This window comes from Dama dama, chromosome 14 (assembly GCF_033118175.1).
Source record: "Dama dama isolate Ldn47 chromosome 14, ASM3311817v1, whole genome shotgun sequence".
Taxonomy (NCBI): domain Eukaryota; kingdom Metazoa; phylum Chordata; class Mammalia; order Artiodactyla; family Cervidae; genus Dama; species Dama dama.
This window is the reverse complement of record NC_083694.1, coordinates 48859563-48866700: the sequence shown is the minus strand read 5'-3', so window position 1 is coordinate 48866700 and position 7138 is coordinate 48859563. Positions and strand designations below refer to the sequence as shown.

General features: G+C 38.7%; 1 protein-coding gene across 4 annotated transcripts in view; it reads left to right on the top strand.

Annotated features, from left to right (window-relative positions):
- DDI2 (DNA damage inducible 1 homolog 2) overlaps nucleotides 1–7138 on the top strand; it is a 42087-nt gene that overhangs the window by 944 nt on the left and 34005 nt on the right. The window lies entirely within an intron of this gene.

Sequence of the window (7138 nt, the reverse complement as noted above, 5' to 3'; positions counted from 1 at the left end):
GCCTCAGTGTGATTGGGTTGTTTCATTTCCCTTACCCTGCTGGAAAGAAATTCGACTGCTCTTACATTTTAAGTAAGCAAAGTAATTTAGTCTCAAAAAATGCGTGTAGTCTGCCACCAAACAGAATTGGTGACTATAACTCCCTGGCCTTCACACTAAAACATATAAATCCTGACTTGATAAGTGGACCTTGAAGGACATAGTCTAAACATTAATAAAATTATAAAAGTTGTCCAAGGCCCTAGAAGGTAAATCTTGATTTCCTACTGCAATTATGAAATAGTTCCAAAAACTGTTGCCTCATTACAGCTTGTTCTGCCCTGTGTTACGGCAAACAAATGTGTCAATATTTTGTTCCGAAGTATGATTCCTTTACACTTTGAACTTTAGAACGTTGGCATAAGCTGAGTATCAGGAAAGACTTTATTTTGGGTCACAGTGTGTCACTCAAATTGACATTCTGGCAAAATATACAAAGTTATTGGTAAAAGGGATTTCTTGGAACTTCTAGAAAGGCATCCAGAAAAACTCGGGATCCAGTTCCTGTCAGTGAATCCCTCAGGTACTGAGCTACAAAACAGTTTAAGTGGGGAGGGAAAATCCACTCAGATTTTTGAAGGTGGCTTTTTCAGTTGTTCTCTTCCCTCTGGCTGTTCTTTTACCCTGCATACAATCACCAGTTGGTTAAGTGGACTAAAAATGTAAATTGATTTTGTTGTTGGGCTTGGGAGAAGACAAAGATTGTGATTTCTGTATTCCTGCACTTTTTGAGATGGCAGTAGCCAAAAATGCAAATAAATTGAAGAGAATGTCAGAGTGAAAGACAATTAATTGTATGGTCAAGGCAGGCACTGTCCTGCCAGCGTGACAGGTTCGGAATACCTTTCTAATTGACCATTTAGGCTAAGTCCAAATTCTTTCTTATTCACTGTCAGTGTTTTGGCATTTACTTCCTTCCCAAGCCAAATTAGCATATGGAAACCTGGTCTCCAGCTAGTGTTAAGCCTGCCGAACGCAGCCAGTAAACAACTCCTGTTTTTCAAGTTTCTTCTGTTGGCTCCTTTGTAACCCAACACAGTGTCTATTTTAGGTTGTCTGGTGGTCGGTTGTCTTTCAGTCGCTTGCCCATCAGGCAGGAACAGGATCCACCCTAGACACTTGAGTCATTTCCTTTCACCAAATCATAATAGTAAACATCATTGTAGTTTTTATACACATACACATCATTTTCACTTACTTGGGGTATTCCCTTCTACTCCTTTACCTCCCAGGGTCCTCCCCTGTTCTTCACCTCCCCCTCCTCCCTCTCAAAGTTCTTCTGGTCTCTTTACCTTTACTGTTCTTATTTACCTTCTCTGTTCTCATTCCTTCATCTCCATTTCTGATCCTGTATCTAAAGGGAATTTTTTTTCTTGTTCCTGACTATTTCTTCCTGTCACTGTGTTTTCAGACCACTGGTCTGCAAACGTTTTTGCTTACGTATCCTTCTAAGTAAAATGTTTTGAAATACTCATCTTTGTGATACATATAACTAATATATATGAACTAGTGGTATATGCATAATATGAATGCATGTATATTACATGTATGGATAATAGCTGTAAACATCAGTTATATACATGAAGTAATACCTTAGATACAGTATAAACAGGCCCAGGATAGAATTTAAGGAAGGATAAACTAAAATAGAAATGAAAATTCTAATATTTTCTATTTTCTTCCTGTATCCTTGAAGAACTATCTTGAATGTCTGACCCACATTAAGGATCATTGGTTTATAATTCAGTTTTTCAAGATTGGCATGGATTGTGCATGAGGGTACAATGGGAAAGGGTGTTAATTTTTAACAGCTCTAGTCATTGTAGTAGTTATAATGCAGTGATAACAAATTTAGAATAGACACAATCTCTTTTTGTACATGTGATTAAAGCTGGGCATGTTCCATCTCTTAACACAAGTGTGGGCTTGGAAGCCAGGCATGGCCCTGTTTGATGCTTTGATGCAGACTTGGCTGGAGAAATTTCAAACAATTGTAGGAACTTAACTTCACTTGTAATTAATATCTTTGCATTTTTGAAACATTGTTATAATTTACCCATGTAGGTGGCATGTGGTTAACAAAAAAAAAGTGTGCAAGGTGTGTAAGTACTCTCAAATGAAAGGCATATTTAAATACCAAATAATAGCAGTAACTGTATGATCCTGGAAATGAAGCTGCACACAGCATGTTCTGTGGTTTGTAAAACACTATTTTAAACCAATAGAAACTGAAAATTTCTTTTGTAGCTGATTTTGGCATGCTTGTTTTCACAGGTAATTTTCATGTATTTCTTTTCTGTTAAATATTAGGTGTTCATTACAGAAAACTTGTAACATACATAAAAGGAGGAAGAAAAACACTATTATTTATTACCTTATAACTCAGATAGCTGCAGTTTATATCTTAGTATATTTTTTCCCTAAGCTTTTTTCTTCTCATATAGTTAAAATATATCTTTTAAACATATGGCCTGAACTGTAGTAAACAATTTCATCCCTTACTTTGTTTAGTCAAAGTACATTGTCAACATTTTCCCGTAACAGTTCAATTTTTTTCTTTCATTTTTTTTTTGACAGCACTGCACAGCATGTAGAAGTCTTAGTTCCACAACCAGGAATTGAATCTGTGCCCCCTGCAGTGGAAGCTCCCTTAGCCACTAGAATGCCAGGGAAGCCCCTCCCATTAACATTCAAATCCTCACAATTTATCATTTTAATGGCCACATGATTTATCATCATATAGATGTATTACAATTTATTTAGTAGCTTCCCTATTGCTGGGCATTTTAATTGGGGGCATTTCGAAGCAGTTTTGAATAACATTTCCATGGATACCTTTATACTTAAGGCTTTGTCCCCATTTCTGATTGTTTTCTTAGGATAAATTCTTAGATATGAAATTGCCAGATTTTTGAGAGGCTTTTAGTAACTGTTGCCAAATTATCTTCCAGAAGGGTTGTAAAAGTCAAGCTGACTGTTAACATGGGATAGTATGTGTAGATCACTTGGTATATATTGCATTTTCAGTTAATGGTAGATACTATTATGAAGCTGTTCAAATTTGATTCTAAGGGTTTTGTGGCTGTTGTATGATCCTTACTGCTAGAAATGTATTGTTATGATACCTGTTGATTGATTGAAGTCATTAACACTCATTCAGAGACCAGGTAACTGGAAACTGTTGACATCCTACTTAAAGGTTCTGGAGTCATATTAATTAGTCTATTGCTGAATGTTGGCTAAGATGAGAATTCAGTCTCCAGGGTGTCTACGCTGGAGTAAGTACTAAGAGTTGTGCCAGTTTTGGAGATTAAGGCTTGTAGCTATATAAATTTTCCTGTTGTATGTTCTTATAAATGGCAAAACTTGAATTTTGAGCCTTATAATCTTTAAGCTGCATATTATGAATGGTAGAAAGCATCACCAGTGCCATTATCAAACCTTGTTTTAACTGGTAGAAATTTGAAACCATTGATCTCCTGGAGTCTCATATTAAGTTGATAAATCATTCAGACTTATTCTGGGATGTCAGTTGCAGAATAATTGTTTCTTAGATTCTTAAGCCTGTTTTAACAACAATAACAACAACAAAAGTTCTTTGTGGCAGTTATAATTTCAGCTATGCTACTATCTCATCTGTGCCCTTGGACTAGGATGGTATACATCTGCTGCTTTGTCAGTATGAAGAATATTTGCTCCTTACCCACATTCTCCAGTCTAGTGTTTTTAGGAAATTGGAGCTGATAGCAGTCTTCCATATTTCATGTACACATTTGAGGGTCGTGACTACCTGGATCTTATATTTTTATTGTTAGATCAGGCCACCTGCTTCTTAAATTATGTTGTCCACTGAGGAAAAACTGTTTAGCTAAACAGTGATGGATTGATGTATGGCATCTGTAAAATGGGAATCCAAAGAGTGAGGTGTTGCTAGTGCTCCTTTCTTCCTATTCAGGGCAAGGGGTACATTGGACAGTGGACATGTTTTGATCCCCTGGTGAGTAGAGGCCTTGAGTGGTGCTCAGTCGTGTCTGACTCTTTGCGACCCCATGGACTGTAGCCCGCCATGTTCCTCTGTCCATGGGATTTCCCAGGCAAGAATTCTGGAGTGGTTGCCATTTCCTCCTTCAGGGGATCTTCCCAACCAAGGGATCGAACCCGCATCTACTTTATCTCTGTGTTGGCAGGCAGATTGTTTACCACTGAGCCACCTTTAGTGGTGATGGGTGGCTTAATAGCTCTTGGAAAGGTCACCCGGCTAATTCACCAGGCCATGTTGGACTTCTGTTTGGGAAAATTGTGTGGTTCTAGGGAAGAGTGTGGCTGTAAAGTGAGGCAGATGTGGTCCCAATCCCAGTTCTCTCAATAGTCATGGAGCCTCAGGTCACTTAAACTGTCTATCAAATGAGACAGTTAATGTCTGTTTCATAAGATGGTTGTGAGACTTAGACAAGAGAATATGAGGATTAGGCGAGAAACTGAGGACCTAGTAAGATGCTGGCTCTGGTAGGAGCTCACCCAGTGACAGCTGTCTGCTGTTTTAATATGGCTTTCCATGGAGTATTTCCAGCCTGAAGAAAATTCGTTAATCTTGTGGATTGGAGCATTCAGATTCTCCTGAGTTTGATTTCTTTGAGTAGATAAGTAAATGTTCTTTTATAAAAAGTGCAGTTAGAACCTGTTGACTGATTATGTGTCTCTAAATATACTGGTAGTTGAATTTCTGATCCTGGAAAATTGAATTTCTTACCCAATAAGCCTTAGGCCACTGGTACCTCCATTATGGTTGCTTCACAAAGTTGAAGCCCCTCTGTTGGAGCTGGCTGCATAACATTTCTCTTGGTATGCTTCTTACTGCACACCTCAGCCCAGGACACTTGTCACTTCAGATTTGTGGTTGTTTTTAAAGCAGTCCCAGAAGTTATAGTATGTATAGATTGTATTGCAAACCATCTGTGTTGATTCTGATGTACTTTTACTATGAGATACATGCTTAAGTGGGCTTCCCAGGAGGCTCAATAGTAAAGAATCCACCTGCCAGTGCAGGAGATGGAAGATGTGGGTTTGATCCCTGGGTTGAGAAGATCCCCTGGAGTAGGAAATGGCAGCCTGCTCCAGTATTCTTGCCTGGATAGAGAAGCCTGGGGGCTATGGACACCACTGAGCAACTGAGCACAGTAGACAAGGTGCTTACTAAGTAAGGGAGTGTGAATAGGTTGATAGAATAACAGTTGCAATCTGTTGTAACATGTTTTAACTTCGCAGGTGAGGGTAAGAACTAACAATACTTTATTTAGTCCTGTACAGAACTTATAAAATAGAATTCAAGCTATAAACTCTGCAAATTCTTCTTTTTGGCTCAACCCCGGAAGTATTTGATTTTGGAAGCAACTAAATTCAGTTTCTTCTATTTCTTGTGTAAGTGCAGATTCTGAGAGCAGATATGGCAGATCTTTTTTTCTTTTTCTTCCAGTTTAAATCCTCTAGTTTTCAGGTTCTGTGTCGGGCAGTTTTGCTCTGAGAGCTATGAGGACATGTGAGGAAACATTGTAAAACGGTAGTATAGCAGAAAGACCAGGAAGGGACAGCTGTGTGTAGGTATGATTATCTAGCCACAGCTACATGCTTGACAAATGAAAAGTGTGAAGCCCAGACCAACTGAGTGATGGGGGCCTTGTCAGAGTCAGGACAGAACTCAGGTTCCTCGGTTTACCAGTGGCCTCGTGGAAAGTGAATCATTAGGGAGAAAACCATTCAGAGCCTCTGTTTATTCTGAATACCTCTCTACGGAGTAGGTCATAATGCAGGGAGGCTTTTATGTTCCTTCATGGTAAAATCACAGTGTGTCCATTGTGTGTCTCTTGTTCTTTTCACAAGCCATTGTTCCATCTGTTTTTATGCTCTCAGACTTTCTTCAGTGTTTGATTGCACATCATAGAAATATTTTTATTATTGTACATCCCTGATCCTGTTTTCCATCTGTGTTTAATTATGCTCTTCTGAATTTCTTCCACTTTTATCTTCTACTCATAAACATAAGAGTGATAAAAGTTTGAGGATGGTTGAAGAGAAGGAAGAACTTGCTACTTGGAACCTCTCAGTCTTGCCACAGTGGGAGAGGATTTAAAGGTGGACACATGAGGGGTACTGTACTAGTGGTCCAGTGGCTAAGACTCCCAGAGCAGAGGCCCGACTTCAGTCCTTGGTCAGGGAACTAGATCCCATTGGTGCCTCAACTAAGACCCAGCACAACCAAACAGCAACAAAAAAAGAAATGGACATGTGGGGATGTCATGTCTGAAGGGTGACTGGAATTAATGCTGATCATGTTTTTGAAAGTTGCTAAGGGTAGATCTTAAAAGTTCTTATCACAAGAAGAAAATTTTTATAACTCTGTGAGGTAACAGACGTTAACAAAATATATAGTGATCATTTTACATTACATACGTATATCAAATTATCGTGTGTACAACCAAAACTAATACAGTATTGTTTGTCCATTATATCTCACTAAAACTTGTGATTGGGGAGTCAACGTATTATTTAATAGTATTGTAGTTATCATCCCTAGAACTAATCATTCCCATTTCCCTCTCTGCTAAATATTAAATCTAAAATTGTCTACCTCCCAAAGATCGATTTGTCCTTTAATTCAGCTAATACTTGGGCATTATTCCTCTTCCAGGCCCCTGTTGTAGGCATTTTGGATATGGTGAGAAAAGCAAAGTCCTTGTCCTCAGAGTATCTTACTTTTTCATGGGGCAGAGAGACCATAAAGAAATAATTGTATAATATGGGAACTGAGGGTGTGTTTTAAGTAGGGTCATTAGGGAAGGACTCTGAAGGGGTAATGTTTGATCAGAAACCTTAAGAAAAAAAATAACCTGGGAAAGAACATTCCTCAGGTAAAGAGAACAACAAGTGAAACAGCCTTGAGGGGGAAATTGCTGGTGTTATTTGAGGAACAGTAATCATGGTATGAGATGAGGTCGTGGGGGAGCCAGGGACCAAACTATTTGTTTGGGCCTTTACGGGAAGGATTTTGGCTTTTATTCTAGGTGTGATAGGAAATCGTTGGAGGGTTTGAGCAGGGAGTGAC